This window comes from Hemicordylus capensis, chromosome 3 (genome assembly GCF_027244095.1).
Source record: "Hemicordylus capensis ecotype Gifberg chromosome 3, rHemCap1.1.pri, whole genome shotgun sequence".
Lineage (NCBI taxonomy): Eukaryota > Metazoa > Chordata > Lepidosauria > Squamata > Cordylidae > Hemicordylus > Hemicordylus capensis.
The window spans coordinates 342,339,400-342,361,316 of record NC_069659.1 but is presented as its reverse complement, the minus strand read 5'-3'; positions in this window follow the sequence as shown (position 1 = coordinate 342,361,316).

Below are 21,917 nucleotides of genomic sequence, written 5' to 3'. Positions count from 1 at the left end.
ACATACCAAGTCAGCTCCATCATCCACCATCAAGTCATGGATGATTTCCATTTTATTTTGAACCGACCTGGAATTACAAAGAAGGAAAGTGAGGTTCTGTAGGTGGTTGGTACTGCTCCCCAAGTTCAAATTGCTGGCAGGACAGCTGGAAGGGGTGACAGCTATTAAGTTTCTGATCGTGCTGGCCAGTTTTTCTGCGAACAATGTGCAGATTTCCTTCCAACCTGAAATGGCCCTTTGCATGTTTTGTTCCTTGGCTTTGTTCACCTGCTGAATCATTAAGCAGTATTGTCTGATTTGCTCAGCCTTCTCATTTGCTAAAAGCCCTGGAGAACCTCACTTGCACACAAAAAAATGCCAAATCAAAGAAGGCTTTATATCTTGATTTGGGCCACTCGAATGCAATGGCTTCGATCTCCCTGTGAATATCTGGTTCAGCTTTAATAGAAACTTGCTGAAAACCCACGTCCTTTGGGAGCCTTCCAAATCCCTTGCTGCTGTAGTCGGAATCGCTTTAGTTTGGCCTGAGCTGGTTATTTCTGGAAACAAAGGCCGAACATTTAGAAAAGAAGAGCCCCTCCCTTCCTCCACCAGCTCCCGTATTGTGATATCTGAATAATTTAAAGAGGATTTGAGAAGTATGCTTTATTTTAATTAGTTTCTGAATCAATTTCTGTTTGGTGTGCGTCCCCCTCCCATCCATCCTCTTTATTTGCACTGTTTGTTTTTGATGATATCTGCAGTCTTACAGAAAGGGTGGGGAAGCAGGGGGAGGAAGCAAATTAACTTGGATCAGTCCACATCGGCTTATCCCCTGGAAGATCACAGCAGCAAGCTATAAAAATGTGCTTATGCTAGGAGAAAGCCAAGAGGCTCAAAGGGCTGCAAATGTACTTATCAGTTTATTAAGTATGGCTATTTTTATTATCTTATGAAGTACCAGGAAAAAGCACGCTCGCTGTTGCTGTGCAGAAATGGAGAAGGGGTAGATTCTGCTCTCCCTTTTTCAGCTGCAACAGCCAGCATGAGCTAGATTTGGAGTAGCCTCTGATAGTGGCGTCACCTTAAGTGGCACAGCAGGGAAATGCTTGACTAACAAGCAGAAGGTTGCCGGTTGGAATCCCCGCTGGTACTATATCAGGCAGCAGCGATATAGGAAGATGCTGAAGGGCATCATTTCATACTGTGTGGGAAGAGGCAATGGTAAACCCCTCCTGTATTATACCAAAGAAAACCACAGGGCTCTGTGGGCGCCAGGAGTCGACACCAACTTGATGGCACACTTTACCTTACCTGATAGTGGCAGCTGGTGGAATCTGGGGCTGGGTGCATGTGAAGTGGAAGGCAGAGAAAACTTTAACACTGAGAAAACACTCCTGCCACTACCTACTCCCCTGTGCTGACCCCTCAAATGGCTGCCATGCAGGGGCATTGGCCTGCTGAGCAGTGGGGATGGGACAGGTCCACCATGCTATCCACGTGGAATACCGGGTGGTGACAGCAGGAGCATTTACCTGGAGTTAAAAGCATACTCCCCCTTCTACCCCCTGCCCCAGCTTCCATCAGGCGCCACTGGTGGATGGCGACAAGGAGGCATTGACCCAAATGCCATGCAGTGCTACAAAGGCAAAAGAAGGGCTCTGCCCTCTCTGAGTGGCTGAAGGGTAGCTGTGTTGAAGGCTTGTACTGCAACCCTGCATGTGGAAAGGGAGGGGAAAAGGTGTGTTTTCACTTCTCTCCCCTCCATGCAAAAGTTTCCTGGAATATGCCCCTGAGGAGTGTGCAGCCCTCAGGGACATACTTCTGGGCAGGGGTGGCCCTTTCATGAGGCAAGGTGAGGCCTTTACCTCAAGCAGCACCAGCAGGAACACCCAGATGCCTTCTGCCATTGCCATCGGAGCACTTCATTGGGACCAATCCAACCAATGCAAACATTGCAAGGAGCACCTATCCTCTCCAAAGTTTGCAAGAAGTGTGAGGAGAGGAGAGGAGAGGAAGTTGCTAGCAGTCTTCCCTCCTCACTGCCCCTTGTAAAGCTTACAGAAGTTGCTTTTGAAAATGGGAAGGGACAAGGAAGCACTTGGGTGCCTCACCTTAGGCGCCGCAGTACCTTGGTCCTCCCCTGTTCCTGCAAGTAAAAGGGGCTTTTTCAGGGATGGGAGAGAAGCAAATATAACTTCCCTATCCCCATGCAAACCTGAAGTGCAGCTACTTTCTAGCAGCTCCACAAGGGAGGGGCTGTTCTTCTGCCCTCATACAGGTGTGCAGCATGTGGTCCATTGGGCCAGTGCTGATCCCTGACATTTTGCTGCCTGAAGCAGAGCACAGAATAGCACCCCTCCTTTCCCTCCTCTTTCTTTTTGTTCTCTGCTGAAAGAATAACCCTCCATTCCTCCCTTCCTTCCAGATCTCACACCCTAAGGGGAGGGGGAAAGCAGTCTGCCTCTATTTTGCCATCACGCAGCTGCAGGCCATTCATACCTGGGAGAGTTCTGTGGGCTGACGTGCCACCCCTGAGAACCAGTTCACAGTCTGCCACCTCTAACAGCACTTTGCATTGTGGGGAGAAGTGGGCCACTTCAGGTGGCAGATGGTGAGTCAGTTTGGGGGCGGCGGCATGGCAACCCACCCAACAGCACCCCTTTTCAGATATGGCTTGCATAGGAAGGAAGGCAACATGGTACCTGCTGCTTTTCCTCTTAGCAGGAAAAAAAAGGGGGAAGGGAAACTTGTAACCCTGCTAGGGTAATAGGAGAGGAGAGGAGAGCAGAGCTGGTCTTGTGGTTGTAAGCATGACTTGTTCCCTTAGCTAAGTAGGGTCCACCCTGGTTGCATTTGAATAGGAGACTTGATGATGTGTGAGCACTGTAAGATATTCCTCTCAGGGGATGGAGCCGCTCTGGGAAGAGCAGAAGGTTCCAAGATCCCTCCCTGGCATCTCCAAGATAGGTCTGAGAGAAATTCCTGCCTGCAACCTTGGAGAAGCTGCTGCCAGTCTGTGAAGACAATACTGGGCTAGATGGACCAATGGCCTGACTCAGTATATGGCAGTGGACATATTCCTATGTTCCTAGGGCTGGCCATACATTCCTGGGAGTAGCTTGCCCTCCTGCCCTCTTCACCAGCTGCCCTCAAGTAAATGCATGGAGGGGCAGGGAAGTGATGTGTGCTGGCCCCACCCCTCAGGCCACCACAACAGGGGTGGCTCGTGAACTCTCCTCCAGGGGCGGCGGCGGGTGGCTTCTTTAAGGTAAACAGAGCCGGTGCTCCGTGCCGCCCAGCAGCCCCCGTGGTGGGGAATCGCTTCCACCACTCACCTGGCTTCCATGGAGGCGAGCCACCACCAGCGGCCAGGTGAGTGGCAGAGGCGATTCCCCACCGCGGGGGCTGCTGGGTGGCACGGAGCACCGGCTCTGTTTACCTTAAAGAAGCCCCCCGCCGCCCCCCCTGGAGGAGAGTTCACGAGCTGCCCCTGCACCACATCCCCCAGTGTCTGCACATTCATCACAAAAAGGTTGCGACATACATACAACTGTATACAAGTAGGCACTTGAGAGACCCAGTGCGCCCCCTCCTCACACCCATTTCTCTTATTTGTACTATTTGCTTTTGATGCAACATTAAAGAATGAGCAGAACTGAAGCATCTATCAAGGACCAGAATTGAAGATATGTTAATTATGGATAAAATCTCATCACAGATCTTTTTTAAAAAAAATTAAACCCCACTTTAAGAATGACTTTTTACTGCACTAGACTCTTTTTTTTTAATTCACTGATGAATTCAAAACAAAACACTCTAGATCAGAAGACCAGAAGAGAGCTTAACCCCACCTGTTCATTCCTTAAAATCTTCACAAAGTGTCTTACAAATATGCACAACATTTTGTTAAAATACATCACTTGGTATAATCAATGATGATGGTGACTATTCTTGTTTGTTTGATAATTCTATTCTTTTGTGTTGTAAAAATTCCAACATAAAAGGTTTTTAAAAAGAAGAAGAATGAAATGACACAAATCACTTTGGAACCCTGGACTCTCAATTATATTGAGAACCTTCTTGCATATGACTGTAGATGCCATTTCAGACGTTGCATCCATCACACAGACGCCCAGTGGCAGTAGCCCATGGGGCAGGGTGACATCTGGGACCAGACCAGTGTTCCCTCTAACAAGAATTCCCAGATGTTCTTGACTACAACTCCCAGAAACCCCGGCTTCAATGGTTTTTGCTTGGGGAATATGGGAGTTGTAGTCAACAACATCTGGGAATCCCTGTTAGAGGGGACACTGGAGCAGACCCATGAACACGGTCATATCCCCTTCTCCATGTGTTTGTGCATGAAGGAAATTTGTGATGAGGAGGACTCCAGACCACAGATGCCCAAAAGGCATCCTCACACAGCACTCTAGCTTTGAAACATTGAGGAGAGTCTCACGATCGGGCAAAAGCGGGCTAAGGGAGCCTAGCCCGTTTTTGAAGCCGCCACGCGACTCCTGGCAGCAAACCCTCCTAATTTCCCCTCCGCTTAGACGAGTTTAGCGGAGCGAGCACTCCGCTAACCCTGTCTATTTGATCATGTATTGTTGTGGAGCAGCTCCGTGCCACGGCAACTCATGAGGAGAGTTGTAACAAGCCTCCTGGCCCTGGGGATCTCTCTAAGATGCCCCATGCACTCACGCGGGGCATCCTGGAATGTCCGGGTGCCGTGCGCCCCCGATCCCCGCAGCCCCCGCTGGCTCCATGACAGAGCCACCAGTCGTGTGGGTGGCCGATCCGGCTGCCCAGGGCTGTTTGGGGGTCATCAGTGGGGAGAGTGGGCCAAGCCCGCTCTCTCCACAAGCCCTATTAAGGCAGGTCTCACTGATCGTGAGATTCGCCTATCTATCTATCTATCTATCTATCTATCTATCTATCTATCTATCTATCTATCTATCATATTTATACCCTGGCCCTCCAGTACACTAATGCTCGGGGCAGCTCACAACATTAAGGTTTGATATATTTGACTGCTTGCTGTTATAGTTTATTGTTGTTTTGACTTTTAAGTATTGTTTTTAAAAGATATTTTTGTAAGGCAGGGCTTTCAACCTTGTGCCCCCAGATGTTGTTGAACTACAACTTCTATCATCCCCAGCCACACTGACCTCTGAGGATGATGGGAGTTGTATTCCAGCAACATCTGGGGTCCCAAATTTGAGAATCCCTGTTCAAAGGCACCCTCAGGGTGTTTTCTGAAAGCAGAAAGGCAGGTTATTCATGCTTTAAATTATTAAATGTCTTTTGTATCTACTAGCAAAGTGATTCTTTTTTTAAAAAAAGAAAAAAAAACATAAGAAGTGTCCTTAACATGAACTTGGAGTTTACTGAAGTTCCTAGTTCAGTTTTTTAAAAAGTGTGTGTGTGTGTTCACACACATATGTGCAAGGTAAGTGATAGCGGTAATTCCATTATCATGCCATTCTGTCTTCTCAGTCCTCCCTTAAGCACTATCAGCTAATGTGTGACACACTATAAAGTGGATTACAGGACACTCTGTCTGATGCCACCGACTTAAATCCATCAAACAGCTATCACCTGGGATCTCAAATTGGACTCGAACTTAGTCTCTGTCATTCCTGATAAGTCATTTATCATTTTTTGCTAACATCTTTTACCTCCTTATCCTATCTCTTCCGTGTGGTTCTAACTCCACTAGTCTGTCTCCTTCGTTTAGCTTCTTCTTTCTTTCATAACCCAATAGGAAATTACTAGGAATTATGGAAAGGTCAGTCCTGATAGAATCACAGTGTAAGGAAGAAGCGGCAGGGTTTCTCCTGAGAAATTAATCATCTGTCATTATGGCTTATTAGTCTTCCCTAGCAGATACTGAGATACAGTTTGTTGCTATGCAAGTTCCGTTCTCTGTCCGTGGTACTTCTCACCTCACTTTCATCCTCCTTTATTGATATCCCCTGCTAACTTGGCAAAGAGGCACCTTTTAATGTGGTGATTCTCTTTATTTAGCAGGGGGAGAGTAACTGGCCCTATCCACCCCCAGCACAGTACTTCCAGTGACTGTTGCTGGTGTGTATTTTATGTTTCTGTTTAGATTGTGAGCCCTTCGGGGACAGGGATAGACATGTGCACGGTCCGGAGCAGTCCGGACTGGCACCGAAGGGGGGCCTTCCTTTTAGGGTGGGGAGGGCTTGCTTACCCCTCCCGCCTCTTTGCCCCCTCCAGCGCCCGTATTTAACAGAATAACGGGGCGCTGGAAACCAGCCGCCCCCACCGCCCCCCCGCGATCAGGTTTAGCCCCAAAACTACCAATACCACTGCCCCCGCCGTCGCCCGCCAGCCCTCCCTCCCAGCCGCCCGCCCGCCCGCCCGAGTCCTCACCCGATGCTGTGTAAATAACGAGAGGAGCTCCTGAACTGAGCTCCTCTCGCTAGGAAGTCCTGCAGCATACTGAAGCTTTGCGCGCGCGCGCATGCGTGCACCACAAAGGACGCCGATCACCGGAGGCCCAGTCTACCCGCCGGGAAAAGGCTGGCGGGCGATGGTGGGGGCAGTGGTATTGGTAGTTTTTGGGCTAAATCTGATCGTGGCGGGGGGGCGGCGGGGGGGCGGCTGGTTTCCAGCGCCCCGTTATTCTGTTAAATACGGGCACTGGAGGGGGCAAAGAGGCGGGAGGGGTAAGCAAGCCCTCCCGCCCTTAAAGACATACCCCCCACCCGGACCCGGACCAGCCAGGGCCGAACCGGTCCGGCAGTTCGGCCATTCTTTAGAATGGCCGCCGGACCGGTTCGGGCACACCCCTAGACAGGGATCCATCTTATTTGTTTATTTGTTTGTTATTTCTCCGTGTAAACCGCCCTGAGCCATTTTTGGAAGGGCGGTATAGAAATCGAATCAATAAATAATAATAAATAAATCTCCTTCATATTGTAATGCTCTGTCTTCTTTGGAATGTTCGTATAAGTTGGTGCTCTGAGGAGAGATGAAAGATGAATCATTGGAAGAAGGTATAATCTAGAAGAAATGGAAGAGAAGTTCTTGGAGATAAATGTCAGGATTTATGTTGGGTTAGGTGGCAAATATACTCAGGAGACCTTTGGAAATGAGAAGTATAACAGGATCTAGGGCTGACCTGAAATACTCCCTCTATACCTGCACAAACCTACTTGAAGGATGCATAGTTAGGAGTATATTTCAGTGATTGGTAGCAAGGAGCCAAACAGGAGATGGAGCTGTAGCTCGGTGGTTGGGCATCTGCTTAGCGTGTAGAAGGTCCCAGGTTCAATCCCTGGCATCTCCAGGTAGAGCTGAGAGAGACTCCTGCCTAACCTTGGAAAGACATAGGAACATAGGCAGCTGCCATATACCGAGTCAGACCATTGGTCCATCTAGCTCAGTATTGTCTACACAGACTGGCAGTGGCTTCTCCAAGGTTGCAGGCAGGAGTCTCTCTCAGCCCTATCTTGGAGGTGCCAGGGAGGGAACTTGGAACCTTTTGCATGCAAGTATGCAGGTGCTTTTCCCAGAGCAGCCCCATCCCCTCAGGGGATTATCTTACAGTGCTCACATGTGGTCTCCCATTAAAATGCAACCAGGGTGGACCCTGCTTAGCAAAGGGGACAATTCTTGCTTGCTACCACAAGACCAGCTCTCCAGTCAGAGTAGACATCATTATTCTTTTATTACAGTCATAGACCTCAGAGTAGACTATACTGAGCTAGACAGACCAATAGTCTGACTCAGTAGATGGAAACCTCCTAGATTCCCATGTGTAGCAAACTTACCAGCAGCAATGATCAGGGAGCGGAGCTGGTCTTGTGGTAGCAAGCATGACTTGTCCCCTTAGCTAAGCAGTGTCTGCCCTCATTGCATATGAATGGGAGACTAGAAGTGTGAGCACTGTAAGGTATTCCCCTCAGGGGATGGAGCCACTCTGGGAAGAGAACAGAAGGTTCCAAGTTCCCTCCCTGGCATCTCCAAGATAGGGCTGAGAGAGATTCCTGCCTGCAACCTTGGAGAAGCTGCTGCCAGTCTGTGTAGACAATACTGTGTGAATCAGACCAAGAGTGAGTTCCATAACCTAGGGGCAATCACCGAGAAGGCCTTATATCACATTCTCAACAGGTGTCCGCACATGGAGCAGAGCCCTCTCCTCTGACCGAGACAAGGAGGTAGATTCGGCTGCGAGCAGCCAGTTCTGATGGTGCTTTACAGTTATTTAAATAAAATACCAGCTGTGGGAGGCTCAAACCAGATCAGGGACCGTGGTGTGTCTGGTGGGAGTAGTTCCTCATTTCATCCTATGCCACAGCCCTGACTAAAATTGTGCCCCCAAAACTGCAGTTAGCACCAGGAGGGAAGAGTCCATTGATGACCATGAGCAGCTTCAGAAGCATGATTTTTATTGGGATTGTGGCATGGGAGGAAAGGGTTAAATCCTCTTCCCTGTGCACATTGGTCCAGATCTTGCTTCCCCCCACCCCCGCCCCAGCAGCTGCTATTCGACCTTAAAACAGAAACACAGGGAAAGCTATGCACACAGTTTGGCCCTGAGTTGAATGGGTGTTACAGGCAAGTGGGCATAGGTTTGCAGCCTTCAGGTGATAAAGGGTTAACATCTGATGGCAGACCAGCTATCCAAAATGCCACCTACATGCATGAGTCTGTAAGCACCATTGAAATCCAATTAAAACCGTTTTCTTATGCTTAATTAGCTGCCAAGCTTCTTGTATAATCTGAAATGGGAGAATTTCTTTTAAAGAAAATTAGTAAGGACTAAGCAGTCCACATAAATAAATACCCCCTTTGCCCTCAGGAGCAACTCAGAAGCAGCTGATTAAAACAGCCTGAAAGCAATGCTGCATTTACCAACATTTTAGACACTCATATAATGGTTGGAAAACTGGTGCCCCAGACTGGAAAATAAAAGTTAGGATCTCTGGGTCAGTTACACTTCTTTCCTCAGAACACCTGAGAATGAGCTATTAGCCACACCGGTTCAATACAACAAAATCAAGAGGGTCAGTCCGCAAAACTATACTTTAATTAGGAGCACTAATCTTCACAGTCTATTGTGTGAGCTTTCAACTTACACAGAATTCTTCATAAACATTCAATAACAAAATGTGTGGGAAGAGAAAATACATTTCTGTGAGCGGACAATGTGTCTTCAATTTTTTTAAGTTCCACATTTTAAAAATTATTAGGCAACTAAGTTGATCTTTCGGTAGTGAGCATGAATCATTCCCTTTGCTTACTAAGCAGGGTTCATCTTCATTTGCATTTGGATGGGAATCCATATGTGAGCGCTATAAGATATTCCCATGAGGGCATGGGGGCATAGCTCAGTGGGTAGAACATCTACTTAACATGCAGAAGATCCCAATACCTGGCATCTCCAGATAGGACTGAGACAGACTTCTGCATTGTGGTAGCAAGCATGAATTACTCCCTTTGCTAAGCAGTTTGCACCCTGGTTTGCATTTGAATGGGAGACTACTTATGAGCATTCTGAGATATTCCCCTTAGGGGATGGGGTCCCTCTGGGAAGAGCATCTGCATGCTTGCATGAAGAAGGTTCCAAGTTCTCTCCCTGGCATCTCCAAGACAGGGCTGAGTCTGCCTTGGAGAAGCCATGGTCAGTCTGTGTAGACAATGCTGAGCTAGATGGACCAATGGTCTGACTCTGTGGCTGAATTCAGACTTAACACAAAACTGGAGTTAAACAGGGCAGTGGTTGGAACTTCATTATGTCCAGTTCCAACAAATCAAGCCAAAAGCGACCTGCAATTTGCTTCTCCAAACTCCAGTTTGAACCTTTGGTTTGCACAAAGGTTCGCCGCCAAGACCTCTGGTTTGGCTGCCGAAGCATTACATCCAATCCCAGATGGCACCATAACCGCAGTTTCATGCTGATTTTCAAACTGCAATAATAGAGAAAGCAGCACAGACCCATCCAGGAAAGCGGCTGCTCCATGGCTGTGGTGCTTCTTGCTGGCTGCCTCTCCAAGCAGCAGCCCCGCCTCTCCTGTCCCCTATCCAGCTATGGAGTTGCCCATAGGGATGCAGCCACATCCCATCCCATCCCATCCCATCCCAAGCTTGTCAGCCTATCAAGCAGCACAGCCAAGTTCCTCTTCCCACTGTCCCTTGCTCCCCCCACCTGGCAAACAGGAGGGAAAGGGGACGGGAAGGACACTAAGTGCTTTGCTCCCTGAGAATGAAGTGACAATGATGTATGTTCACAAGTACAAACAGTCCAGGAGGCACATAAGTAGGACGCCTCATCACAGCGCTGGAAGGGGAACATTTGGTGGGTGGGTGTGCCCAGGGTTGGGTTTAAAAGGCAGCCCCAAGCAAGGATTCCCAAGTAGGCAAGTTCTATTTTTTTTTCCACAGAAAGATTGGGGAAGTGAGGACCAGACCCTTCCCCTTTGGTGGTTTGCAGTCTCTAGGCTTACTCATGAGCAGGGCTGGGCAGCAGGTTAAGCATAGCTCCAGTGACAGGAGGTATTTCCCATGTACAATGAGGATGGATGCTGGCCTGGGGTGGACCTCACTTGTTCAAGAGAGTGCCAGGCATATGGGGGCACCCCCTCACAACTCATGAGAAGGTAACATCAGAGGGGAAGGGAGAGAACTGCTGAGCAAAATCGCTAATAATGTGTGACGAAAAAATAACACCTTATCCCAGGGTTTCTTAACCTTGGGCCCCCAGATGTCGATGGACTACAACTCCCAATATCCCCAGCCACAATGGACATAGCTGGGGATGATGGTAGTTGTAGTCCATCAACATCAGGGGGCCCAAGGTTAAGAAACCCTGCCTTATCCCATGGATCACTCTCTCATGAGAATGTTAGGCCATTGGGGCTCTATATAGAGACAGGATGCTGTATGGAGGAAAACCCTGGGGATGGATACCCTGGCAACTGATCTCCCTGTCTTTGCCACTTCCACCAAGTAGCTGTCAAAGTTTGTCCCCTGCCAGCCCATCTGCCCATTTGGGCATGTGTACCCTTGCTTGTGCCTTGAAATGGCGACTCTGCTCTCCTGAAGTCCCTGGAAAATGGGGGTCCCCTCTCCCGCAATTTCCCACGCCGACCGATATGCATCTTGTACAATGCCAGGCTGAACCCGGGAATTTTGAATGGGTTTAAAGATCCACCCACACACCCAGTGTTCCTCCTGTCTGTGCATGTGGCCAGACTCTGATACACAGAGTGTCTAAATGTCCTTTGGGTGTGCACAAGGCATCATAGTGAAAGGAGGGGGGGGAGGTTGCAGCGCTTCTGTTCCATGGACAGTCAGGTTCCCCACACAAGCGGGCCCCAACTCAACTCATGAGTGTGCAATTCAATGGGAGACCTAGAGCTTTCAGCCCTATAGTTCTCCCTAGTAGACTGGCCCTCTCATGAAAGAGATAGCCCAACAGCAGCAAGCTTCAAGCAGAGCAGGAACGTCATTTGGTCTGCATGGACTGCTTTGATGGGGTGATCCCTCACAACAGCATCCTAGGTCATAGCAGGACACATACACCCTGCCTGCCATGGGGGACTACCTGAAGGGCAGCGGTGCCATCGTTGTCTGAAGAAGCACTGGCATGGCATGGCATTTAAATGCCTTTTCCATGCCAAGGGCTGGTGGATGGCTCTGAAAAATGCATGATTGCGCTTGGCACACTCCCTTCAAGCTCATAGCCAATTGCGGCCACTCCACTGACATGCTGATGCTTTGCCCACAGTCTGGCCATGGAGCTTGCTGGGATTGGCCTCAGTAGCCAAGCAATAGGGATGGGCTTCCCTCTCCTGGAACCAGAGTTTAGCGGACCATGGTTGGAAGAATGTCTGCAATGTGATTTACAGTTTAAAAATGAAACCACGGGTTTGCCAACCTCTGGTTTCATGTTACATCTGAATTCGGCCACTAGGCAGTTTCCTATGTTCTTATGTTCTGCATCAGTAATTGAGGAATCCCTTGAAGGCTAGACCTGCAAATGATCTCAGGTTCCACAGACGCACTGTGGAACAAAGAAAAAAATAAATGGAACAAAGTAATAATAAATGAAATATCTCCTTTGGAAGGAGTTTTTCCATCTGCTTCTCTGTCCTGGTTTGCCTCTCTGTAAGTTGAGACCTTCTGCTCTTCTGTCTTTCTTTTGTTTCCATCCTGATTTCACTAAGGATGTTACCTAAATCTTCTCTTGCCAAAATTTGCAATGGAATGCATGGTTCTGGAGTCCTCCCATTCCCTAGTGAATCAGATATGATAGAATTCAGCCCTTTCTAAGGATTCTATGCATTCCGCACATTTGCAGAAAAATGCATAAGTATAGGCATACTTTGCAATGTATTAATGCAACTGTTTCAATAGGAAATATCTGAAATGCTTGAAAATGTATTTAAATACATTTTCAATATATATTTAAATGCAAAGGTTTCCCCCCCAGTGATATGGAAAAGATGGGGATTTCCAGGGAGGAGAATGGAATGAAAATAAAATAAAAGGAAAATTGGTGAAGTTCGGACAGAACGGAAATGGAGAGATCTGTTCCATCCCTATAAAAATTACTGAAGAATCCCGTCTGCTTTCTGGGGGAAAACAGTGCGGGTGACGTTATAAGAACTCAGATTACATATCCTCAGACTTTCCACAGATGGAAACAGGGACATAGTTGTAACACACCTATTCTTGTGCCAGAGGGCTCTGCCTGAGCCTCATTGCTGAAAGCTCTGCTTGACCTGTTGTACTTGTCCTACACTGATTTAAAAGTCAGCTTGGCTGGTTACAGATACATTAGGAAAACATCACAGTTTGACAGTATTCTACCACAGCTCAAAGTAAACCCTTGCATCAGTAAGGCACAAAATACAGTCGTGGCCTGTACTAACAAGCAGGAGAGGCTGAAAATGAGTACCAACATTCGCTCTCTCACTTTCTTTCTGGCTCGGTCCTGGCTGTAATTGAGCTGTTAGGGCTGGTCATTCGTTCTGTAGGGGAAGGAAATCCCCAACAAAGCAAATGACTAAGACTGGGGATTTCTCTTTCCTACCAGATGAATGACCAGCCTGCGCAGTTCAATTACAGACAGGTTGGGGCCAGAAGGCAGCAAGAGAGAGGCTGCCAGTATTCAAGCAGCTGGGGACAACTTTCCTCGAGCTTGTTAGTATGGGCTGCTACTGGCAAAATGGCAAGCAATGTATTTTGCACACTGGTACCTTTGTGTGCATGTGCATGCATGCACGCACGCACATGAATGTGCACTAGGAGCAAGATGTATCCACACACACCTCAGAAATGTATTTTGTAGAAACACTGCGGAGAGACCTGAATCCTGAAGAATGACAGCTGTAGCACCTCACAACATTATAACAAGAGAACCGCAAAGACAAATATAAGACAATGATTTACAGTGGTTTACAGTGGTTTACCAGGAACCAGTAACAAAAAATAAGGATTGGGACAAGTGCATGGGATTACTAGAAAAGGAGCATTAAAAACATGCAAAGGCGGGGAGGGGATCTGGGACATATCAATGAATGCTGGATAGAAAAGTTTCTCTCTCCCTAATAATATTAGAACCTGGAGTCAGCTAGGGATGTGCATGGAACTGGTTGGGCCAGCTAGGTTTGAATCCAGGCTGGATTTGAACCGACTCAGCCCTGTCCAGTTCTGGATTTGGTTGAACTGGGTCTGGCTGGGCTTGACTCTTGAGTCCACCCAAGCCAGCTCACGGTTGGCGAGGGATGACTGTACTTCTTAACACAAAGTGTTGTTTAACTGTGGAATTCACTACTGCCAGATATGGTGATGGCCACCAATCTAGATGGTTTTAAAAGGAGATTAGACAAATTCATGGAGGATAAGGCTATCAATGGCTACTAGCCTTGGTAGCTATATACATCCATCTGGAGGGATGGCATGATCCTGAACACCTGGTATTAGGGAACCCCAAGGAAGGGGCAGTTGTCCTCTTTTCCCCAAGTACACCTGGTGTTGAGATTTTGCCATGGACATTGCCTCAGTTCTTTGTATGGGGCATGCTTGTCTATATTTGAATGTAGCTATGTACTGGCTTGGGTGTGGAGTCACAGTGGCCACATTCACATAATGCAGAACTGTGAGTCCAATGGAATTCAGCCTCCAGTGCTGCATTCAGACGTAACAGAGGCCTTGTGTAACCCCTGTTTTGAGCAGCAACTCTCACTACAAACAGAGGGTTCATATTGGAATCTCTGGAGCGAAACCTCGGGTTGCAAAAGGAATGGGACCGGAGTTACGCGTATTCAGATGTAACAGTAGGGAAACCTCTGGCCCCTGCAACTCCAGTTCCCCATTATGTGCAAATGCAGCCAGTTTGTTTGTCTGCTCCTTACTCGCTGTCCTAAATTCAAACTGAGAGGTTCTCCCTCTCTCTGCATAAGAGACTATCACACTGGTTTTTTTTCTTTTCTTAGCCTATATTTTAGTTAGTAATAAATATCAAACTCTTGTTTCTCAGTTAAATTTGCTTCCTGTACTTATAGAGGATAAGTAATTTCTCTGCAACACCTGGTTGGCTGCTGTGTGAGGCAGAATGCTGGACTGGATGGACCTTGGCCTGATCCAACAGGGCTTATGTTCTTAAGAAACTTCATTCTAAGGGTCAGATTAAGGTTTGTGGAAGATTGGGGGGAAGGGTGTTATACAGGGCATCAGTGACCCACTTACCTTTTATACAAGGCATCAGCAGTGATCCACATATTTGGCAGGTTGCCTTTCAGATAATCAGTGACCTGCACTTGGGACTTTGCAAACTCTGCAAAGTCCCACAGGTGTTTTGTGTACCACAGGAGCTGCTGCATTTCCTAACCCACCATCCATAAAGTTGCACATGAATCCTCTTATACAAATTTTGGAAATTGCTTAAACACAAGGGTGTGATCATACATTATTTCCAATGGTTTTACCCTTGTGCAACTGCATTAGTGAATTTCCAACTTTTGTGTGAGATGCTCTTGTGAAAATTTGTGGATGGCAGGTTAGGAACACACAGCCATTCTCGTAGTGTGTACAATACCTTTGAGATGCTGCACAGTCTGGGCCTGTGTCTTCAGCAGCTGCATAACAAGCATATATTCACCAGGCAACTGTCACCATCATCAAAACCTCAAGCATGGAAAGGCATTGCCTGCTGAATTTCAGCTTAGCGTGCCGTTATTGAAGACACAGGTGTCTGCAAGTGAGGAAAAAGGTGGCAATCGTATTTAAGAGAACTTAAAAGTGATTGGTTTTGACTGACTCATGACCATAGATAGAAACAAAGGAGATGGAGGAAAATGCAATTAAAAGGCAGGCTGGGGAAAAGGTTTTATGGCTTTGCTGCCTGTCATGTTAACAAGTTTGTGTTTATATTTTGCAACTTTACATGCGTGAATTTTGTATCTTGCTGAATGACACAACTCCACACTCAGTGATTTTGTGTCACTCTGGGTGAAGTAAAAGATGTTGCAATCTAAGGGCGGCACAGCTTGAGACACCAGCTAATCGCGGGTGGGGGGGCACTCTGGTCTACTCTGACTTGTACCTTTAACCATGGTTTGATTCACAGAAATCAGCAGGTGAAGCTTTTCACTCTATGGGGAATGTGCTCACCTGCTAAATTTCTGCAGCTTAAAATGCGGGGGAAAGCACCGCTATAATGGGTGGCTCAGCAGCTGGGAACTTTGATCATAATAGTTCTTTACCTGCAATATGACTCCAGCTTTACAATGTACGTCACAGACATGCCTGTCAGCAAGATGGATGCTGGATTGTTAAGTTGCTTCCCATGCTGAAGTGGGTTGCCAGAACCTAAGGGGTATACTTGTGAGTCAAATGGGCCGTAAGCCAGAATTTGGCTTTTTAAAAGCCAAATCTGGCCACCTAGAACAGCTATCTCTGTCCTCAATCTTGCCTCATTCCTTGTCTACTGGGTTGCCCACATATAGGTTATGCACATTCCTTGTGTATAAGGTTGCCTACCTTATAACAAGAATTAAAGCACATATGTGTTTCCACATATATGCATTCACTTAAGCAAGAACCAAAACTGCACATATTTTAAAATCAAATGGAAACTGTTTCAGGGATTTGTGGGCACAGAATCTGTTGCTGATGTACCAGACACTGAGGTTGTCCTCACAACCAGATCTACCCAGATAGGATAGTGCCAGCTTGGGTAGGGTTGGTCATGAGAACCACTGGGATCAGTCCCAATCCCTGCACTCCTCAACTAGGTAGCCTGGGTTTGGTACCCAGGCTAAAAGTGAGAAACGAGGGTGTGTACATGCACTCCTCCCTCACTGCCTGGTCGTGTGAAAGCTCGGGCTGCTGGCAACCCAAGCTTCCATAGAGCCAGGCAGAAGGAGCACCCTACAGAGGAGAGTTTCCTTCCAGGTGGAGTGCTGATGCTTAAGGCAATGTGCAGGAGCTGACCTAACACTGCTAAGCAACTGATGATTTATTGTTAAAGGTGCCTCTCACTGCCTGCCCACCCCCAGCACTGCCCTCACCAGCTGTTACTGCCCAGAAGTCTCTCAAGAAAGAAGATATTGTAAGTGTGTGTTTGTGTAGGGTAACAGAAATACTATTGAACTACTCCCTCCGCACTTAAAAACGTAGATCACTTTTATGTAACCGTTGTCTGCCTTCTAGGTGGATTTTTCTACTGCCATTTTCTCTTTCTAGTGGAGAAAATAATTGGATCCAAAACATTCGCTTAGTCACGACTCTCTAATTATTAAACCTTCAGCTGCATATTCACTCAGCTCCATAGGACTTATTTCCATAGAAAGCATGAATGCAGAAAAAATACTGACCCAGATGGACCAGTTGTCTGACTGGTATCTTTCTAATGTGTTCACCTTTGGCAAGGATAACTTTATCATTCACCTTCCTATTCAGCTGTTCTCTGTTTCTGCCTCTGCTGTTATGCTTTTCATCTTAACTTTATAATAGCCAGGAGAGTTAAATCTGTCCATCTGTCCATCGATCACAATAAATAACTCAAGTTTGCATTGATTAGCTATAACAAAGATTTATCTGTCAGTTTTATAGTGATTTTGGTTGAGAGTGCCACTAAAGGCAATTAACTTCTTGAAAGAATTGTAGGCAGGTGTAGCGTCTTTTAATAAGGAACAGCATGCTTTCAGACACAGTTATTTACTTGCTAAGTAAAGTTGAAACAAATTGGATTGTCCTCGTTGCAAATATTAGCCATTTCTCAACACTCTAGTATAGCTGGAAGTACAAACTTCCATTCCATTTTTATTCAAGACAGCCACACAGTTAATGATTTCATCTAACAAAGTCTGTCAGCAACCCACTGAAGTCAATGGGATTGCTTCAATCTATTATATTAATTCTCCTGGGTGTGCCAGGGAATGTGCATCCTGGCTCCCAGCTGATTGGCTGGGTGCGGCACACCCAGGAGACCAGAGGTGACGGCGGGCATGGCCGGGGAGGCAAGCGGCAGGCGGGCTCAGCCGCAGAGGAAAGTGGCAGTGGGCCCATCCGTGGAGGTGGCACTCGGCCCACTGGCAGAGGCGGCACTTGGCCTGGCAGCGGGCCGGCCACGGAGGCAAGGGGTGGCAGCGGGCCTGTCCGTGGAGGCAGGAAGCAGCGGCAGGTCCATCCGCGGAGGTGGCACTCAGCCCAGCAGCCTGGGCTCAGCCATGGAGATGGCCGAAGACTGGGGAGGAGAGGTAACTGCTGGCCCCGAAGAGCGCACAGATGCTCTGTGTGGGGTCGGCTAGTTGATCCTATTATATAAAGATAGGTTGCTTGATCTTTACAGTGAAGATGAACTTGTACTCTTAAGTATTCAGGATGGGATCTGAACATACATTATCTATACCCTGGAAACAATTGTCTCAAGCCCTGGTTACTGTTCTGTCTTTATTTCAGTTGGGTACAAAGTACACAGGTACAGGGGAATGGAAGCATTCAGATAGCCATACTCCAATGTGCTTTGTGGGGTGTGCAAAAGATTCAGCTTTGAAACATAAACAACCACACGTTATGTTTGCATTCGTACAATGAGCGTGCCGTTTACACAGGTAGAGATCTGTACATAGTACAGTAATTCACATGTTATGCAGAATGCAGGTACAGAAGTACACTTCCTATCTGCTGGGATTTTGCCATGGACATTGTCTCAGTTCTTTATATGGGGCATGCTTGTATATATTTCAATGTATCTGTGTACTGGCTTGGAGGTGGAGTCACTTTGTTTCTCTGCTTCAAACTTGCTGACTTGTGTTCATACTGAGAGATTCCCTCTCTCTGCATAAGAGAATGTTAGTATATTGTTCCCTTAGCCTATGTTTAATTAGTAATAAATATCAAACTCTTGTTTCTCAGTTAAAGTCGCTTCCTGTAATTTCTCTGCAACATTGGGTTATGGGCCCAGTTGTGATAGCAATAGCAATAGCAATAGCACTTACATTTATATACCGCTCTATAGCCGAAGCTCTCTAAGCGGTTTACAATGATTTAGCATATTGCCCCCAACATTCTGGGTACTCATTTTACCGACCTCGGAAGGATGGAAGGCTGAGTCAACCTTGAGCCCCTGGTCAGGATCGAACTTCTAACCTTCTGGTTACAGGGCAGCAGTTTTACCACTGCGCCACCAGGGGCTCATTTATAACTGATGTAATGTGATGTAAGTGATGTAAATAAGTTACAAATACGAATATGACAAATATTTATATGCCACTTTTCAACAAAATTTTCCAAAGATGTTTACATAGATAGATAGATTGATTATATAAACAAACAAACAAGTCTATTTCCTGACTTTCATAAATGGTTTTTCTTTTTACACTTTTTACATATTTACACTTATCTACTCAAAGAGAAAAATGAGGTGTTCCTAAACTTAAAGAATATGTGGCTAGAGTAAGCAACAAATCTGAAAGAAAACCTAAGACTTTGCGCACTGATAATGGTGGGGAATATACTGGGAAAGATAGTAAGTAATACTTAAAAGAACAAGGAATTAAACATGAGAGAACAATACCTTATACTCCAGAGGAAAATGGAGTGGCAGAGAGAAAGAACAGAACTTTGAATGAAATGTCTATAGGTATGCTTCTTGATTCTGATCTGGAAAACAAATACTGGGGGAGAGCTGTAATGCTTTTCCATTTAATATATAGTCCTCAAATAGAGGATGTATCAGATATTAAACTGATAAGAACAGACTTATTTGCAGAATATGCTTCCAACTAAAACTAAGGGAGCAAAACCCTATGAACTGTGGAATGGGACAAAACTTAAAACATATTAGAGTATTTGGATGCAAAGCATATGCATATATTCCTAAATAACTAACAAAAATTATATTGCAAAAGTGAAGAAGGAATAGTCATAGGTTACACACTGGACACTTGATCCTTTCCCAGAGACTGTTAAACTGCACAGTGTCGCATATTTTAATGAGAGGCAAAGTCAAATGCCATTGTGATGTCTGACTGTGATCTGGATTTTCCAATAAGTGAAGAGGCTAAACAGCAGCTACAGAAACAAAATAAACAAGTAATTGTAGATGCTGATATAATAGTATTGTATTCCATTCAGCAACCTTTTGTAGTTGTTTGTTTGGACATTTGTCCTGGGGGATCCTGTAGAGAGTGTGCAGGAGGAGTCGAATAGAGAAAGGGAGGGAAAGGAGAAGGAGAAGAATGGAACTGTTACTGAATAAACCCTTAGTTAAATCTGCATAAGATTTCCTTGCATGTATAAGGGAAGCAGTTATAAAACAAATAGAGAGGCCCAACTGATAGGGGGAGATTGAGATGGAACCATAGAGAACCAATCAATAAATTGAGATTGAGATGGAACAACGAGACGATCAAGCAGAGTTAATAAAGGGATTCCACCGAAAAATATGCTAAATAAACAAACAAATAAATAATAAAAGATTGTCACTGGCAGCCAGAGAAGAGAAAATGCCAGAACGTACAGATTGGCACAAAATTGAAAGCATGCCAGATTTAGCGACAGATAAATTGCTGCTATCAGGAAAAGAAAAGAATGCATCACACCATAAAACAAAACATGGGACTCAGAATTCAAATGAGACAATGAGAAGGGCAATGTTGGGATTATGCCATGGACACTGAGGCTGTTCACACATGCAGCCTAGCCCAGGCTAGAACAGCCCAGTGTGGTCTAGGCTGCATGTATGAAACACCAGAACTGAGCCCGATCCTGGTGCTACCTCTGTGCCTAGCCCCACTTTTTTACCCAGTTTTTAGCCAAGGTTAAGCGAACCTGTGGTTCACTTTACATCAGCAGGTGATCGTCTGGGCGATCACCACCAGGTTAAGAGGCTTCTCCTAGGCCCACCACCATTTCCAGTAGCAGGCCAGGGTGGGGGGAAGAGTGGCTATGCTGAGCACAGTGGCTGCTCTTAGGAGAGCAGCCATGGCACTCGTTGCGCGGGGCACCCAGGGATGTGAGAGGGGGAAAGTCCTCCTGCTCTCAGCTCCTGCCATCATTGCACTGCTGTTCATGTGGGCATATGGCATGTCAGAGTGGAGGGCGGCCACTTCTCATTGCCGGGGAACGCAGGTGACCTTCTGCCTTCCCCGCAGCGCACCCAGCAGTGGCCATGAGGTCATGTAAAATACCTCATTTCTCAGTTCTTTATATGGGGTATGCTTGTATATATTTGAATGTGTCTGTGTCTTTGGGGTGGAGTCACTTGTTTGTTTCTCTGCCCTAAATTCTCACGTTAACACAAAACCAAGGGTCCAATGGACTCTGCACGCTTACCTGTCCACGTCCAGATATCACAAATGACAGGGAGACTGCAGAGAGGAGGGGGGATGGGCTCTTTGGGCTTTTTGGCCATGCAAATATTGTCTGTGTATGCACGAATGCCAAACCTGAGCTGCGACCAAGTCATTGGCTTGGTAAAGGAGGGGCACACACTTGGGGCCATGCTGAGAGGGCAAGTGGCAGTGTCGGGAGTCACGCCAGGCCTGTTAAGCAGCTTTTCCCCTCTCTTACCTTCCAGTTCCACACCCCTGTACTTGTAAAGGAGACTCTTTGTCGGATTCCCCTTTACAAGTATATCTCCTGAACCACTTCGGCCCAGTTCAATGATTGGACCGAACCAGACCCAGTTCAGCTGAACCACCAGTCTGCTTCGTGCACATCCCTAGTGTGCAGCGCCGCATGCTTATACCCATAATGCACCACACACTCACACAGTGCATTATGGGAGTTCCGAGGGCTGGGAGGACACATCCCGTCCCCTGACCCTCCGTGCTGCCAGGGGCTGATGGCAATCATCTGCGTGGGTGATCAGCCTACCCAGGGAGAAACGAGGGATCATCTGCAGGGTGGTAAGCATTAGCAGCTTTTCTCTCCATGCTCCCTCAAGCTCTCTGTCTTTAAAACACACACAACTAAGTTGGGATCTCCAATCAAAGCTGAGTCTGTGGTACAGTGGAGGTCGGTTAACTGTTCTGCACTCCCACCCTCCACCCATGCTGCAGTCCTGGCAAACATTTCCTTTTGCTAGGGATGCTAATAATAGCTTCCCTTCCTCGGTAAATACCAGTTTGAAGGGGTGATATTTGTCAGGAATGCAGCACTGGTGTGTGTGTGTGTGTGTGTGTGTGTGTGTGTGTGTGTGTGTGTGTTTAAAACCACCACAGTCCTAATCCTGATTTTGTCCCCTGAGCCGTTATTTTTTAAAAGTTAGAAAGATGATGGCGTGTTTAACATCACAACTAGTTTGATCCTGAGCTACCAATTGAGCATTCTTGGCTTCGAGAAAGGAAGAAATGCCATATAAGCATTTATCGGTGTTGTTTTCGGTCTAAAGCATCTTAATTTAAGGCAAACAGAGGAGAGGAGGGAAATTAAATTATTCTGGAGGT